We start from the raw sequence: 18,717 nt of genomic DNA, 5'->3' as shown, positions 1-18,717 counted from the left end.
TCAGAGTGGCTCATAATCTCCTTTATCTTCCTCCCCCGCAGCAGACACCCTGTGAGATGGGTGAGGCTAAAAGAGCTCTCACAGCAGCTGCCGTTTCAAGGACAACTCCTATGTGAGCTATGGCTGACCCAAGCCTATTCCAGCAGGTACAAGTGAAGGCCATATAGGGCTTTAAAGGTAATAACCAGCACCTTGTAGAGAATCCGGTATACTTCTGGCAGCCAGTGCAGTTCCCGTAGCCCCGGCTGTGGGTGCTCCCACCTGGGAAGCCCCAATAGCAGCCTGGCTGCCGCGTTCTGCACTAGCTGGAGTTTCCGGGTTCGAGACAAGGGCAGCCCTAAGTAGAGGGCTTTACCTCTTAATTCCAGCAGATCACGCTCTTAAAGGAACTTTGGCAGGGGATAGTTGTAAACAGGGTTTTTTTTGAGCAGGAATGCAGTTCCGGCTGGCTTGGTGTCAGGGGGTATGGCTTAATACGCAAATGAGTTCCCACTTGCCTTTTTCTATGAAAAAAGCCCTGTGTAAACCAATGGTGATGTCATAATATGCAAATGAGTTCCTGCTAGGCTTTTTCTACAAAAAAAGCCCTGGTTGTAAAGCTGGCAGTCCTTCAAGGGCTGGGGTTGGGGTGGGGGAACCCAGTGTAAATAGAAGTGATCAGGGATCCTTTTGTAGAAAAATAGATGGTGGAGCTCATTAGCATAACTCATTAGCATATGCCACACACCCCAGCCAAAAGCAACCAACACAAGAAAGGAGAAACCCAGGCGAGTGAGGCCTATTTGGGCTGGCTAGAGCCTGGGGGTCTCCTGGGCCTCCCCCCATCAGTCAAAAGGCCAACAAGCCACCCGCCACCCAAAAACACAAGAAATGGAGGTAGGGTGGCGTAGGTCTCTCCAGGGCTTAACGTAGGGTTCCCAAGTCCAATTCAAGAAATATCTGGGGACTTTGGGGGTGGAGCCAGGAGACATTGGGGTGGAGCCAGAAATAAGGGTGTGACAAGCATAATTGAACTCCAAGGGATTTCTGGCCATCACATTTAAAGGGACAGCACACCTTTTTAAATGTCTTCCTTCCATAGGAAATAATGAAGGATAGGGGCACCTTCTTTTGGGGCTAATAGAATTGGACCCCTTGGTCCAATCATTTTGAAACTTGGGGGGTATTTTGAGGAGAGGCACTAGATACTACACTGAAAATTTGGTGCCCCTACCTCAAAAAACAGCCCAGAGCCCCCGATACCTCCAGATCAATTCCCTATTATACCTTATGAGAATCGATCTCCACATAGGGAATAATGAAGTGCCCAGCAGACATTTCCCTCCCCCCTCTACTCACGAGTTGCTGCCAACTTCTTCAAAGTAACACAGACACACCATTCCAAGAGAAAGCCTTTCCAATCGGAGAATGAAGCCTCCGGAGGTGAAAAGGCACATGGTCCTCTGGGGGCGGGGCTTCCCCCCGCCAGCAGGCTGACTGGGGGCGGGAAGGAGCCTGGGAAAGTGGAAGAACCCCTGCTGGGACCTGGGGATTGGCAAGCTTAGGGGGGGGGTGTGGCAGTGAGCACGCTCAGAGCCTGGCTATGAGCATGCCAGCTGCCACCCCAACCTTGCCCAGGCCAGGGGCAGGAAATGGGGCTCTGCCTGGGGCAGCAGAACCCTCAGTGCTAGGCCTGGCAACTGGCAAGAATGTGTGTGAGGGAGGACTTACCAGAAGCAAACTGAGTCCTAGGCCTCTGTCACCAGAACACTGTATTATCACTGAACATGTGGGGATGCTTTGGTATTTGGGCAAAAATTCTATGGAGGACGCTTCCGTTCTAGACCCACACCAGTCCGGTTTTCGCCCGGGCCATGGGACGGAGACAGTGCTGGTCGCCTTAGTGGATGAGCCCCAGCGACAACTGGATCGAGGCAGGTCAGCGGTACTGTTGTTGTTGGACCTGTTGGCGGCGTTCGACATGGTTGATCACCAGTTACTGGTTCATCGCCTCGCCGACATGGGGATTTAAGGGTCGGCCTTGCAATGGCTTTCCTCTTTCCTCTGTGGTTGGGGACAAAGGGTGGCAATTGAGGGATGATCATCCCAGAGGCATTCACTTAATTGTGGGATGCCTCAGGGAGCGGTGCTTTCCCCGATGTTGTTTAATATCTATATGCACCCCCTTGCCCAGATTGTCCGGAGATTTGGACTGGGTTGCCATCAGTATGCTGATGACACCCAGCTCTACCTGCTGATGGATGGCCGGCCTGCCTCTGCCCCAGAAAATCTGGCCCTGGTGCTACAAGCTGTGGCCAGGTGGCTCAGGCTGAGTCGTCTGAAGCTGAACCCAATGAAAACAGAAGTCCTTTGTCTGAGCCGCGGTGGTCTGGGAAGGGAAATCCCTCTACCAGCCTTTGATGGGGTGCCACTGATACCGGTGCCCAAAGTCAGAAGCTTGGGTGTGCTACTGGAGCCCACAATGGCTATGGAGGCCCAGATAGCAGTCACTGTGAGATCCGCCTTTTTCCACCTTAGGCGGGCACGACAGTTGGTCCCCTTCCTAGAACACAGCGATTTAGCAACAGTGATTCATGCGACGGTCACCTTGAGACTAGACTACTGTAATGCCCTCTATATGGGGCTGCCCATGTCTCGAATTCGGAAGCTGCAGCTGGTGCAGAATGCGGCAGCCAGGCTGTTATTGGGTCTCCCTATTCGGGACCATATACAGCCGGGGCTGTGGGGACTGCACTGGCTGCCGATAGTATTCTGGATTTGCTACAAGGTGCTGGTTATCACCTTTAAAGCTCTATATGGCCGAGGGCCTGCCTACCTTAGGGACCGTCTCTCCCCATATATTCCCCAGAAGGTACTTAGATCCGGATCACAAAACCTACTAGTAATCCCTGGGCCGAGGGAGGCGAGATTGAAGGCTACTAGAGAAAAAGCCTTCTCTATTGCGGCCCCCCACTGGTGGAACCAACTCCCAGATTATGTTAGAGCCTTGCGGGACCTTGCCCAGTTCCGCAAGGCCTGCAAAACAACGTTGTTAAGAAGCATTATAAATTTCAACAGAACTATTTGACTAGCTTCTTAACCTCTTAAACTAGCTACTTTTCCTGTGCCATTTTCAATTTCTAGGAAAAATATTTACACATCCACCTTCCTTTCTCTATGCAGAGTCTCTTAGGTTTCTAATGTAAATATTTTACATGCAGTCATTTTAATTACTTGCATTATTCTGCTTCTTTATCCTTTTGGAAGAAGTCAGAGAATTAGAACATTCAATTGGATTGTTTTAGTAATCCATTCATATGATATTCCATTGTAGGGCTACCAATCTCCAGGTGGGGACAGGAGATCCCCTGGTTTGGAGACCCTTCCCCGGCTTTAGGGTCATCAGTTAGCGGGGGGGGGGGGAGAGGAAAATGTCTGCCAGGCACTCCATTATTCCCTATGGAGAATGAGTCCCATACGGTATAATGGAGAATTGATCCACGGGTATCTGGGGCTCTAGGGGAGTTGTTTTTTGAGATAGAGGTACCAAATTTTCAGCATAATATCTGGTGACTCTTCTCAAAATAATCCCCAAGTTTCAAAAAGATTGGACTGAGGGGTGTAATTCTATGAGCCCCCAAAGAAGGTGCCTCTATCCTTCATTATTCCAAATGATGGGAGGGCATTTAAAAGGCGTGTGGTTCCTTTAAATGTGATGGTCAGAACTCCCTTTGCAGTTCAGTTGTGCTTGCCACACCCTTACTCCTGGCTCTGCCCCCAAAGTGTCCTGGCTCCATCCCCAAAGTATCCAGATATTTTTTGTGTTGGACTTGCCAACCACATTCCATTGCTATCAGTTGATAACGATCTAAAGACATTTGTAGTAGACTGAACACTTAAAGTATAGCATAGTAACTGTTGCCATACATATGATATGTGTTCAGAATAAGGTATTTAATGAGCTAGATTCTGTCTTGAACCACTTATTTTATCACGTCTTTTCTCCAAGATGCCTAAAGCAGCATACATGGGTTGGTGAGTAAAGGTATAAAAACTATAGGTTCTGAAAAAGCACAAAAATTGAGCATAGATTGAAGTGTCCAGGAACCTTAGTTCTGGGTGAACAAAGCTGACAACTAGCTTGGGAACTTCTAAAGCTCTACTTTTCCAAATTGTAATACCTAATGAAGTCTTTGATGGCTTCAGCCTTAATCCTAAAGATCGTGGTTTATGGGAACAGTTCTCCCCTTCTCCCAAAATACTAGAACTTGAGGGCATCCAATGAAATTGATGGGAACTAGGTACAGGACAGGCAAAAGGAAATACTACTTTACACAGAGTGATTAAAATGTGGAATTTTCTGCCAGAGGATGCAATGATGGCCACAGGAATAAACAGCTTTAAAAGGGGATTAGATAGGTTAATGGAGGATAGCTCTATCAATGGCTATGAGCCATGGCGTCTGAGGGGAACCTCCGTGTTCAGATACACTTAACCTTGGAATCCCAGAGCCAAGAGGCAATATAGGGATGGTGGCTCAGTGGTAGAGCATCTGCTTGGTAAGCAGAAGTTCCCAGGTTCAATCCCTGGCATCTCCAACTAAAAAGGGTCCAGGCAAAAAGGCATGAAAAACCTCAGCTTGAGACCTTGGAGAGCCGTTGCCAGTCTGAGTAGACAATACTGACTTTGATGGACCGAGGGTCTGATTCAGTATAAGAACATAAGAGAAGCCATGTTGGATCAGGCCAATGGCCCATCCAGTCCAACGTTCTGTGTCACACAGTGGCCAAAAAAGAAAGGAGGTTCACAAGTGGGGCTAGAAGCCCTTCCACTTTGCCCCCCCCCCCAAGCACCCCCATGCATGTTCATGTTCATATCAGGAGAAGGCCTCACCCTCTTTGCCCTGCTGTTGGCTGTACAGAGTTGGCCACTGTGTGAGAGAGGATGCTGTACTAGATGGGTCCCTGCTCTGACCCAGCAAGAGCTCTTCTTAAGTTCTTATGTTTCCTTTCTGCTGCCACCCCCAGAAGTTTCCAAACAACAGGCACAGGTGTCAGAGAACTGCTAGTAGGGCAGACATCCCTTAGGCACAGTATCTAGGGTGCACAATACTTTGGGGGCCCATGAAAATGTTTTAATTCCTTTTGAAATCAGAAAAAAATGAACTTTTAGGGTTGAAGAAAGACCGGGTATGTTAATATTTTACTTTTGGTACTTTTCACATTACAGCGGTATGCAGAATTAGCCTGCAGAAGGAACTGGACACAATCGTGCTTACCCGTTGTGCCTGTCACCTAGGGTTGCCAAGTCCAATTCAAGAAATATCTGGGGACTTTGGGGGTGGAGCCAGGAGACTTTGGGGGTGGAGCCGGGAGACATTGGGGCGGAGCCAAGAGCAAGGGTGTGACAAGCATAATTGAACTCCAAAGGGAGTTCAAGCCATCACATTTAAAGGGACAGCACACCTTTTTAAATGTCTTCCTTCCATAGGAAATAATGAAGGATAAGGGCACCTTCTTTTGGGGCTCATAGAATTGGACCCCCTGGACCAATCGTTTTGAAATTTGGGGGATACTTTGGGGAGAAGCACTAGATACTATATTGAAAATTTGGTGCCTCTACCTCAAAAAACAGCTCCCCCAGAGCCCCCGAAACCTCCAGATCAATTCCCCATTATACCCTATGAGAAGACGTTTCCCTCTCCACCCCGCCCCCCACCCCCTCCCATTTCTGGCAAATCTGATGCAGGGGACTCTGTACTCACGAGTTTCTGCCAGCTTCTCACAGCAACACAGGCAGACCAGCTGGGCACTTTATGGCATGGAATAGGAAGCCGGCAGAACTCACTCACCTCCGGAGGTGCAAAGGCACATGGTCCTTTGGGGGCGTGGCTGGGCTCCCCTCCCTTCACCGGCCAGCTGACTGGGGGCGGGAAGCAGCCTGAGAAAACGGAAGAGCTCTGGCTGCTGCGATCGGGGCTGGGTGGGAAGGGCTGCCGTTCTCCCCCTCCCCTCCCCCCGCTTTCCCTTTTATGGCCAGCGGGGGGAGGAGGCTCCAAATCGGGGGTCTCCAGGCATAGCGGGGGATTTGGGAACCCTACTGTCACCTCCACGAGTTGACATTAGGGCTGGCACAGATCCTCAGATGTATGTATAGAACCTTTATGCATACAACTCGCACAAACAGGAAGGCTGTTTTGGTCTTAGGATCAAGATGTGGAGATCAAGGGGAAGAATACAGCCCTACTCTTTAATCCCCTGTGTTGATTCTGCACATGGTTACTGTGTGAAAAGGGCATTCTCCTCCACAATTGGTTTTTATGGCACACCGATAACATATGTATGTTTTGAATCCCATGGATAGCACAGAGCGCATGGATTCTTCCAGTGTTGCTGACTTGACAGAGAAAGGTTGGTAACCTGGAAAACAACAATGTAATCTAGATGTTGAAAAGTGGGTATTAGGCAAAATAAATTTGATGGAATAAGCAGATCAAGAATGTTAGCCATGCAAATAATTTTTGGCATCTCATTTAAGCTGTGTCAGTGCAAAGGAAAGTTGTTCTTGGCCACTGGTGCAAAACCATCCAAATCTGCTCTGCTCATCAGACATGCCTCCTCATTTGCACTTCTTCTTCTTAGGAGTAGTCAAGGTTGGGGGTTTTTTTGTAGCAGGAATTCTTTTGCCTATGAGGCCACACACCCAGGGGCATATACTTTTCATTTTCCTGGGGGAGGGGGCTGGGGCCCAGTCAGAGGCATTTGATCCAGTGACATCATAGGGAGGAGTCAGTGACATCGCAGGGAGGGGCCTCCATTATCACTACCTATGAATTTATAGAGAAGCTCCCTCCCCATAAATGTAGGGAGCACCCCCCAACAATGCACATGGACTGGGCCAAACCCAGGAAAAGGTGGAAGTTTGCCAGTGGTTATAGTGGTATCTCAGAGGTCTCTTGCTGTGTCATGTTTTTGAAATTCACCTTTAGAATAGTTACTTTAAGATCTGCAAATATACATGTGCATAGGATAAACCAATGGTCACAAATTTGACAGTAAAAGGCAATACAGGAAAGCTTTAGGGCAGGGTTTCCCAAACTTTTTCCCCCCGTGGCCGGGTTATTTTTACACTTCTCCTTCATGGCCCATTAAAATTTGGGGGTGGAGCCTGGAGACTTTGGGGGTGGAGCCGGGAGATAGGAAATGATTTACAAACAAGCCTAAAACTTGCAATATTTTGTTTAGGAAAGGTAGGATAATGGTGGGATTTTGCAATGCAATTTTAAAGATAAAAAATCAAGAAAAAGCACAAGGATCACACATTAGAAAACTAAAAATATAAAATGCTCTCATCCTGGGAAAACATGAAATAGCAGGGCATTTCAAGTTTCTCCCACACCCCCAGGTCTACTCAGATTAGCAGTGGCAAGGAAGGAAGGATAGAAAGAAGGAGAGAGAGAGAGACAGGGTGAGGAAAACGGCACTGAGCTAACTCAGCTCTGGGGCAGGATGCCGGCACTTCAAAGGGACCATGCCTGGTATGGGCGCGCGGCTAATCCCTTCCCCACACTTCCTGGATGGAAAGGAAGTGTGGGGGAGGGATTAGCCATGCGCTCATTCCAGGCACGGTCCCTTCGAAGTGCTGGAGACATGCCCCAGCGCTGAGTTAGCTCAGCGCTGTTTTCCTCACTGAGGTGGTTGGTGGGGGGAGGGGGCAGGGGAGCTTTACAATGCCTGAAATTTACCAGCAGTAGAGAAGGGAGGGAGAAAGAGGTGGGGGGGGGCATGACACCACGGGGGGGTAGCACGGGGGGACGGGAGGCTCTGGGGCCCGGGAGTGAGCCCTGCGTGGCCCGGTGCTGGATCCCGACCCTGCAATTGGGAAACGCCGCATTAGGGGAACTTTTTATAAATTTCCCTGGACGTTCACTTACAGGTGTCTTGTTTCTGCCTCATTAATAAAGTAAGATTGTACTGAAAGTGACAAAGCTATGGCATCACAGATACCTTTGTTTAATAAATTCATGGGTCTCTGATCCAAGGCAGAATACAAAACAGTTTCTGGGTATTCAATTTCTGAGCAATGTACAAAGTTCAGGGTTAGTGGCAATGTTTTTCTCACTTTTAACTCATATCCTACAAAGTGAGAACAAGTACATTTTGAGGCAATTCAGAACAGTGCCCATGGCCCATGACCCCATACCACCTAGGATTTTATATACCTTGGCCTCTTAGAACACTGCTTAGAAATTCCACCTTAAAAACACAGATATTCAGAACAAATCATTAATGAAAATCACATGATTCAATTTATGGGAAACGACTGCATTCCTGTGCATGGTATATTTCTGCTCTTTAGGTTCAACTTGCAAAACACATTGGGCTTCAACAAGTGATCTTCAGACAGCTGAAATACAACTTTAACTTTTAATTAACAACACAAACTGTTTCTTTAGAAATTACTTTTAGAAATTACACTACAATAAATATTCTCCCAATCCTGTTACTCCTTCTGCTCCCACAGTATATGCTACAGTTTACAGATGCTGTTGATACCTAAATCATTCAGTTTTCACTTATACTCAGAAATCAAACTTTTATTTCATTTAATGTATTCAACATATCCTGCCCTACCCACAAAATGGGCTCAGGATGGCTCACATCATAAAACCAACAGCAGCAAAACAATAAATAAGATCAATGATTAACAGCAGAAAAAAGGGCTCAAATAAATGTGTGTGCAATCTAAATGAAACAGTGTACATGCACACAAAAGCTGATGCCCAGAATAAAACTTGGTTGGTTCGTAAAGGTGCCACTGGCCTCAAATTTTGTTCTTAATTTTGTTTTGCTCTTATCTTCATGGCCATACTCAATCTCACTTTCCCCCAAAATGTAAATTGGAACCAAACAAGTATTTTGAATCCACCAAAGAGAGCCTGCAGTCTGTCTGTTGGTGCATTAAAAGTGGGTGTAGCCACCAGCCAGGTTTTATTTTCCAACAGACACCAAACTTATAAGGGTTGATATGTGCTGGATATCAATACTTTAATAATTAATCCAGAGAATCCAAAGATACAAGTGAAAATTTTTGCAGATCTCCCAATTACCTTACAATATCAAGAGAGTCCGTCAACACTGTAGATCGGCTGGATGGATCTCAAAGAGGTCTGTATCTCATGTGGGCTGCGAGAGCTGTGATCTCCTTACCCCCTTGACTCCGGTCTGCCAATGTATTGATTTACTAAATTAGAGCTTACCAACACTGGTTAATATGCATATTGACACCTAACCTCTGGTGTGGGGAAAGCTCAATTAGCATTTCTAAGGAGCTGAGGTTGGGTTGTAAAGCCATTCATAAAGTCATTCACTGACTTTGAAGCTCAGAGGGAAAATCACACACAGCCTTTATCACCCCATTCATGCCTTTGAAGCCCCAAGTCCTGTGTTGGTTGCCCGGCAGGAGCTTAGCCCCAGGTGGGAAAATCCCGGGGGGGGGGGCTGCAGCCCCCAAGCCCCCACATACTTTACGCCTATGCACACACCCCTGATGTAGCCAACCTTCCTGGAGCTTACAGTAGGCCCTGTACTAAGAGCCCCATAAGCTCTTGGAGGATTGGCTACATCAGGGGTGTGTGCAGGGCTTTTTTGGTAGAAAAAGACCACCAGGAACTCATTTGCATATTAGGCCACACCCTCTGACATCACCATTGTTACACATGGGGCTTTTTGCAGAAACAGCCCAGCAGGAATTTATTTGCATATTAGGCCACACCCCCTGACACCAAGCCAGCCGGAACTGCGTTCCTGTGTGTTTCTGCTCAAAAAAAGCCCTGGGTATGTGGCCTCATAGGCAAAGGAGTTCCTGCTACAAAAAAAGCACCCTGGGAGTAGTGTTGCCTGTGTAGGAAATGAGAATTCAAGTGGATCTATTGGAGCTCAGATTGTGTTGAAGTAATCTAGGGAATGTAGTGCAGCCTACCTGGCTTTCAAACAGGGTTGACTGATTGGATATGGGATGTGCAGTTTATTATCTGATGAAGCCATTGTTTTGGGCTGTCAGGTCACAGCTGAATTATGGCAACCCCATAGGGTTTTCAAGGCAAGAGATGCTCAGAAGTGGTTTGCCATTGCCTCCCCCCATGTCATGACTCTGGTATTTCTTGGAGGTCTCCTATCCAAATACTAGGTTCCAATCCTGCTGATGAGATTGGACTAGCCAGGGCTATCCAGGTAATATCCTGTGATTATTTCATCACCAACTGAGAACTGCATGGATTCACTGCAATACACATTAAAAATTTGTCCTTTTAGGGCTGGCAACAGGCCTGGAGAAAAATGTCACTGGGATGGTGGCAACCTTAAGGAGAAGACATGGAGCACAGGGGTGGAATTCTAGCAGGAGCTCATTTGCATATTAGGCCACACACCCTGATGTAGCCAATCCTCCAAGAGCTTACACAAAAGAGCCTTGTAAGCTCTTGGAGGATTGGCTACATCAGGGGTGTGTGGTCTAATATGCAAAGGAGCTCCTGCTAGAATTCCGTCCCTGCATGATGGAGGGGAATCTCGGACACAGAATCCTGGTAATCAGGTCCTAGTGCTTTATTACCTGTTGCCACCACAGCCACAAGCAAGCTGACCAGTGGCTTGCCAGTGGCTACTCAAGGAATTCCAACCTGGGCCAGCTCTGTGTAGGCATGTGAGTGGGGGAACAGGTTGAAGCAGAGTTAGAGCTATATAAATGCTGCTTGTAACTAGTTGTCCAGAGCTCCCCCTCTGGAAGAGAACTCTTCAAAGCCCTTTCAAGTGATTCCCAAAAGTGAGACACATCTCTTTTGTGTTGCAACAAATGTGAGATCCTGCCAAAGATATTTTCTGGAATTCGGTATCCAAGAATGTTCTTTCTTTTTTAGTGTGAGTTTCCTGGTCATATAGCTATATAGCGCAGAGACTCATTTATGGAATGATGGGCCTTGGAAGCAACACGGTACATGGCAACAGCATGACCTTTCGATCAGAGCTGCTCTTACCGCAATCCTGGACTATCACATGTAGTGAGATACTTGGATCTGTGAAGCTGCTGAAATTCCTTGGTTTAACTACTTTTCTGATTCACGAAAAGCAAGTCAGTAAATTACAAAACAAAGTTTTTAAAATTAACTGGCAACCCTTTACCAACCACCCCCCTTAAGCTTTTGCTTTGTGTCTCCTTTCAAAATGAAAGGGGGGGATGCCTATTAAGCTTAAAGAATGTTTTTTTTTTTTTTTAAAGAAAGAGTTAACGTTTTAAGATGATGCCAGCATGTGGGACAGCGCAAAAGCTGCTCATATTGCCGAAGACTGAGAATCTGGGCTTTGAAACGGAGCATATTTTTAACATAATTAATTGTGGATGACTGATTCCAGATGTTCCTGGAAGATTTTATAGAAAGAGGCTCTCATGTAAAGTTACTTCTGAAACAAGGTGAAGGGAATCACAGAAATTACAAACACAATCTTATCAATAGTCTAAAACTGACCTGATGTTCTGAAATAGTAGGCTGGAAGAGAGCCCTTCTTTTGGAAAGGCAAAAAAAGCTTAATTATTCTTTCAGACTAAAACCAGCTGTGAAGGGGCTCCAGATAGGATCGGGGCCATGATTCAGAAAAGCTTATATTTTTAACTATGCCCCCATTTCCCCCTCCCTGATGGAAATTGTCTCCCACTCAAAGTTTGTATTAGTTACATTGAAAAAAGACAGAGTAGAATTCAGTCCTGTTTTCCCGAAACTATGATTAAAATTTAAGGAAGAGTATTAGGGTTGCCAAGTCCAATTAAAGAAAAATCTGGGGACTTTGGGGGCAGAGCCAGGAGACTTTGGGGGTGGAGCCAGGAGACATTGTGTGTGTGGGAGAGGGAGGGGGCAGGGGAGGCCCTCCCCCCCTTTAGAAAGCGTGGGGGGGGAGGGAAATGTCTACTGGGCACTCTATTATTCCCTATGGAGAACGATTCCCATAAGGAATAATAGGGAATTGATCCGTGGGTATTGGGAGCTCTGGGGGGGGGGCTATTTTTTGAGGTAGAGGCACCAATTTTTTTGTATAGTATCTAGTGCCTCTCCCCAAAATACCCCCCAAGTTTCAAAACGATTTGACCAGAGGGTCCAATTCTATGAGCCCCAAAAGATGGTGCCCCTATCCTTAATTATTTCCTATGGAAGAAAGGCATTTAAAAAGGTGTGCTGTCCCTTTAAATGTGATGGCCGGAACTCCCTTGGAGTTCAATTATGCTTGTCACACCCTTGTTCCTGGCTCCACCCCAATGTCTCCTGGCTCCACCCCCAATGTCCCCAGATTTTTCTTTAATTGGATTTGGTAACCCTAAAGCTTATGCTGGAATAAAATTTTGTTTGTCTTTAAGGTGCCACAAGATTCTTGTTAATTTTTGTTGTTCAACACCATGGAATCTGGCCCCAATAGACAGAGGGCTGAATTTGAACCCAAGAAGAGCACTTGGTTCATCTAGTTGAGCATTCTGTCTCACACAGTGACCAACCAGTTTCTCTGGGGGGCCGACAACAGGGCATAGAGGCTGAGGCTTTCCCCTGATGTTGCCTTCTGGAACTAGGGTTGACAGCTCTGTGCTGGAAAATACATGGAGGCTTCGGTGGTGGATCCAGGAGAGGGTGGGGTTTGGGGAGGGGAGGGGCCTCAGCATGGTACAATGCCATAGAATCTACCCTTCAAAGCAGCCATTTTCTCCAGCGGAGCTGATATCTGCCAGCTGGAGATCAGTTGTAAAAACAGGAGATCTCTGGGCCCCACCTGAGGGCTGGCAACCCTACCTGGAATTTGATTCTCAGGACATTTTTTTTGGTTCTAAAATTGCATTCCAGAAAAACCTAGGATTTCTCAGAAGCTTCACTGGAGTTCCTTATTGAGACTATGAGCAAACATGCTTCTCCGAAGGACATCTTTTCCCATGACCCTCAGTCAGTCTCTGCAACTTGCAGCCATCATGGAGTTTTAGCTGTGTGCTATGCGATGGTGTGAGTGCAATGCGCAGCCTATAAAATGCCCCTGATGTTTTGCAGCACACAGACAAGTCCATAGGGAAAGCATTCCTTGAAGACAATTTGAAATTACTGTTGTTTAAGAGCTGGGTTCAGCCTTATCAGGCCCCTGGGAGCTTGAATGGGCAGCTTTACAGCATAAGCATGAATTCCCAGCCACCTGCACCATCAGGAGAGCAGATCGCAGGGCAGAACTCGGGGCATTTCTTTGGCTCACAGAATGTCATTTGATGGCTCATGGCCAGGGCTTTTTTTTTTGCAGCAGGAACTCCTTTGCATATTAGGCCACACCCCCTGATGTAGCCAATCCTCCAAGAGCTTACAGGGCTCTTAGTACAGGGTCTACTGTAAGCTCTTGGAGGATTGGCTACATCAGGGGTGTGTGGACTAATATGCAAAAGAGTTCCTGCTAAAAAAAAGCCCTGCCCATGCTATTACACTGGCTGTATGTCACAAGCTATTGTCTTTTACAGAATAATCCCTCTGGAGTCTCAGTGAGAAAGGTGGGTTATGTAAATATGTATGTACACTGCCAAGTTACAGCTGACTTATGGCAACTCCAACAAGGGGCTTTCAAAGCAAGTGAGAAGCAGAGGCGGCTTGCCATTGCCTTTCTCTGCAGAGCAGCCCTTGGTGATTTCTCTTCCAAATACTGACCCTACTTAGCTTCCGTGATTGGGCTATGCCATGCCGCCTTCCCTTCCCAAGCTATACATGAAGTATAGAAATAAAATGGCCAGCACGGATTTGGAAGAGTTAGGCAATTCCAAAATCCTTCTTGGGACCATGTTTCACTGTTTTTCTTTTAGTTGGATGTGGAGCACATTGCAAACGGCGACTCAATTCGGATCAAGCCTGTACGTTTATTTTTAAAGAGAGTGTGTTTTGCATGCAGACATCCACTGTTGGAGTACAAATAACAATTGTGTGAGAAGCAGCCCTCGGTGGTTGACTTTAGCCACTTTCACTTGGATTCAGGGATGACGTGTTGGAATAGTTCCAAACTCTGGAATGAGGGAAATGGTCCAGAAAGGAAATGCTTCAAAATCAACTGGAGGGTAGGACTCCAAGGAGAGGGAAACTTCTGACTCTTCACTGCATCTTTTTCATTATTTGCTTTGTTCTGGGTTTTAACAGCAAAGTCAAATTGTTTAATTTCAGCTTCTCTTCTGATCTCTGTGCCCATATTTTTGTCCTAGTTCTGCATATTCAACTAAACAGTCATGCACACATACGACTCTGCCAGTGTCACATCACCCCCTTCTGTTTATTCGGCAGGCTTTTACCCTGTCCCTCCTCCAAGAAGCCCAGAGAACCATGAAAGTCTCTCTCTCTGCCCTCCTCCATTTTATCCTCACTGTAGCCCAAGGTCACCCAGTGACTTTCATAGCGAATGAGGCTCACAATGGGGATGATAGCAGTACAAAAACGTAAGAGTCCAGTAGCACCTTAAAGACTAACAAAATCTGTGATAAGGTGTGAGCTAGGCTTCCCAATCCCCAGGTCCCAGCGGGGGATCCCCCGGTTTTACAGGCTCCCCCCCTCCCCCAGCCAGCTGGCCGGCGGGGGAAACCCCACCCCCACAGCCATTATGCACCTCCGTGAACAATTCCCATAAGGAATGATGGGGAATTGGTCCACGGGTATCGGCGGCTCTGGGGGGGCTGTTTTATGAGGTAGAGGTGCCAAATTTTCAGTATAGCATCTAGTGGCTCTTCCCAAAATACCCCCCAAGTTTCAAAAGTATTAGACCACGGGGTCCAATTCTACGAGCCCCCAAAGAAGGTGCCCCTATCCTCTATTATTTTCTATGGAAGGAAGGCATTTTAAAAGGTGTGCTGTCCCTTTAAATGTGATGGCCAGAACTCCCTTGGAGTTCAATTCTGCTTGTCACATCCGTGCTCCTGGCTCCGCCCCCAATGTCTCCTGGCCCCACCCCCAAAGTCTCCTGGCCCCACCCCCAAAGTCCCCAGATGTTTCTTGAATTGGACTTGGCAACCCTAGTGTGAGCTCTCATGAGACACTGCTCACTTCTTCAGCTCATACCCTTTTTAAGTCTTTATGGTGCTACTGGACTCTTATTCTTTTCTACTGCTACAGACAGACTAATGTGGCTACCCATCTTGATTTATCTCTATGGGGAACATAGTCCAACACTCTACTAACCAAAGTCAGTGGTCTTAGAAGCATATAACCAGGGGTAGAATTTTAGCAGGAGCTCCTTTGAATATTAGGCCACAAGCCCCAGATGTAGCCAATCCTCCAAGAGCCTATAAAAAAGAGTCTTGTAAGCTCTTAGAGGATTAGCTACCAGGGGTGTGTGGCCTAATATGTAAAGGCGCTTCTGCTAGAATTCCACCCCTGCGTATAATTCTATTTAGGGCGGCATTGTGATGAAATGCATTGTCTTCTGCAGGGCTTTTTTTTAGTAGAAAAGGCCCAGCAGGAACTTATTTGCATATTAGGCCACACCCCTGGCAGCACCATTGGTCCACACGGGTTTTTTTGTAGAAAAAGTCCAGCAGGAACTCATTTGCATATTAGGCCACACCCCTGATGCCATGCCAGCCAGAACTGCATTCCTGGCAAAAAAAGGTCCTGGTCTTCTGGGAGGGTGGCAAGCAGCAATCCCCTACTTGGTATTTTAAAGGTTCCCCCTACCTCTTTTCTCTGGGAAGGAGGAAGTCCATCAGCTTTTCAGGCTCACCTTCGTACAAATGGTAAGAGGTTTAGACAAAGGGATTGTCAGACTTCCCCTTTACCCCTCCCGCTTCAGGCAAGGAACAGGAAGCTGAGGTGTGTCAAATTCTAGAAAGTAGATTCCTGAAGGTTTCCAGGAAGTGCATCATTGACCTGGCCAGTGGGAGGAGACAAGAATTTGATCACACTTCCTTGCCACAGGATGTCGTTTTCTTTCTTTGGGATGCTTAGGTGATGAGAGAACACAGGACCTTTAATTCCTGAGGCAGCCATATTGACCATGCGCTTGCCTGGGAGACCAAGCTTCGAGGTAATTGTCACTCTGTAGAGAACGAGAACAGCTATGCTAAAAGAGCCTGCCCTATTTTACCATCAGATAGGGCATGTATAGCGAGAGGGACAGAAGATTTGCATTTTCTACCAATTGCTTCTGTTTTCCTTGCTCAAACCTGGTGCTGTGCTAAGAGAAAGCTTGTAAACATTTTCTTTTCAACATACCACCTAGACTTCCACCGTTTTGGCCACACTATTTTAAAAGAAGCTCCAGGGGGCTGGCAAACAGCTGTTCCTCCAGCGGTGCTCAAGGTATTGAACTTGAAGAAGTGCACGTGATGATTCTGGCATTCAAATTATAAGGAACTGGGGGTTTAAATTTCCCCTCTTCTCATGTTTCCAAATCCCTCTCGTGAAACTTGCATCCATTCTGTGTTCCCCTGTATGTGGCAGTTCAGTGCTATGAGAAAATGTTTTAAACAAAGGCATGTTATTACCAAAATATTTTTAAAGCCAGCAAGCAGTTGTTAAGGGGTTTTTTTGCCTACCCACACTTCTTGCTTCAGTCTGTCCATATCTTTTTCATCATTTGTAACCCTATACCATCTTTGACCATGTCTGGCATGGTTCAATTGAGTTCATGAAAGTCTGGAACCTCCTTTCCTCTCCTCTCCTGTTCTGCAAATTGATATTCTTTGTATATCAGCTGATTTATCATGGCTTTTCCCAAAGCAACCTGGGAACTGTAGTTTGCTGAAGGTGATGAGAATGTTCCAAAATCCTCACAAAACTGTGTTTTCTAGGGAAAGAAAACCAGTCTGGTGCAGTGGCTAGAAAGCCAGGTAGGGTTGTCAGCTTCAGATGGGAAAATACCTGGAGATTTTGGGGGTAGAGCCTGAGGAGAGCAGGGTTTGGGGAGGGGATGGACTTCAATAGGGTATAATGCCATAGAGCTCACCTTTCAAAGTGGCCGTTTTTCTTGCCCTGACCTGGATAGCCCAGGCAAGCCTGTTCTTGGAAACTAAGCAGGGTCAACTCTGGCAAGTGCTTGGATGAGAGACCTCCTCCAAAGGAATGCTGGGAGGCAGAGGCAGGCTTCATTCAACCACCTCTCTGCATATCCTCTGTACCCCCAGTAGCGGGTCAGTCACCAGAGGTCACCATAACTTCCAGGGACACATACACACACATGCACATAAACAAAAATACAAAAAAGTGGCCATTTTCACCAGCTTGAGATCTCCTGGGGTTTACAACAGATCTCCAGGTGACAGATCTCTGTCACCTGGAGATCTGTTGTAAACCCCAGGAGATCTCAAGCTGCTGCTTGGAGGTTGGCAACCCTAATTTGCCAGATGGGTGCTCAAAAATCCCATTCCACTGTAAAGTACACTGAGTGAACTGGAATCCATTAGGATCAGTTGTACTCCTTAAACCTAATGATCCATTAGTGTTGCCAACCACTATCTGGGCCCTGGAGATCTCCAGACCACAGAGATGAGTTCCCCAGGAGAAAGTGGCTGCTTTGGAGGGTGGACTGTATGGCATTATATTAGACTCCTTCCCTCCTCAAACCCCAGCCCCAGGCTCCTAAATCTCCAGGAATTTCCCAGCCCAGACTTGGCAACCTCTCATAGGGTTGCTAGAAAGATTAAATCATAGAATCATAGAGCTGGAAGGGATCTCCAGAATCATCTAGTCCAACTCCCTGCACAATGCAGGAAACGTACAAATACCACCCCCCACACCTCGAGTGACTCCCTGCCCCATGCCCAGAAGGTGGCCAAAACCCCCTCAACCCTCTGGGATCCCTGGCCAAACTGATAGGGAGACAAATTGCTACTTGACCCCAAATGGTGAACAGCATTCCCTGGGGAATGGAGGAGTGGAGAACTCTGCACCCTGAGCTTCTTGGAAAAAGGAAGAAATGAAGATGTAGTAGATAAAGTTACTGTTAAACTAATTTAAACCTTCCACATAGTCTGGGATTTTCAGAGGTTTTAAGTGGCGCTCATGCTGGAACAATATGGCATAATTGAAGGGGACCGGCCTTTCACTGTGCGCGGCATGTGTGTGCCACTTTCTGCTTTGGGGCAGACGTGAACGAAGCCGCTTGAAAGAGCTCAAGATTCCTCTCTGTGGTGAAAGTGGCTCCTAAAACATATTAATGAATTGCTAATAACAACCATCTCCGTCGGGGAGAGGAGTTTTCAACAGAGTCACAGTGTGAGAGGGCCGCGCTTTCCTTCCAAAGAAACATTTTACTCATTTTCGGGTTGCATTTTTGTCAGCGTGGAGTTTTTTGTACCGAAGCTAATTCCTTTCAGCTGATATTTGTTGGCTGTCTGCTCCTCAGCTCAGTGCAAATAAACACAAGTGCAAAGGCAGGCTTCTCAGGGTAGCAACGATCCCTTTCTAGGGAAAAAAAAAAGAGCTAGTATTGTACTACTAGGGTCTGGAAGCTAGTGTTGCCATCTCTGGTTTGGAAAAACCTGGAGATTTTGTCAGTGGAGCTGGGAGAGGGGCAGGACTTTGGTGGAATATAATGCCATAGAGTCTGTCCTCCAAAGGAGGGAGACTTACAGGGGACCTGCTCTTTGTAGACTGGAGATCAGCTGTAATTTCAGTTGATCTCCAGGCTACACTTGGAGCTTGGCAACCCTTAACAATGCTTGAATTATGGTATGATAATGCACAAGCTGTACCCCATG

This window comes from Heteronotia binoei, chromosome 4 (genome assembly GCF_032191835.1).
Source record: "Heteronotia binoei isolate CCM8104 ecotype False Entrance Well chromosome 4, APGP_CSIRO_Hbin_v1, whole genome shotgun sequence".
In the NCBI taxonomy this organism is placed as follows: Eukaryota; Metazoa; Chordata; class Lepidosauria; order Squamata; family Gekkonidae; genus Heteronotia; species Heteronotia binoei.
This window is presented reverse-complemented; position numbering follows the sequence as displayed.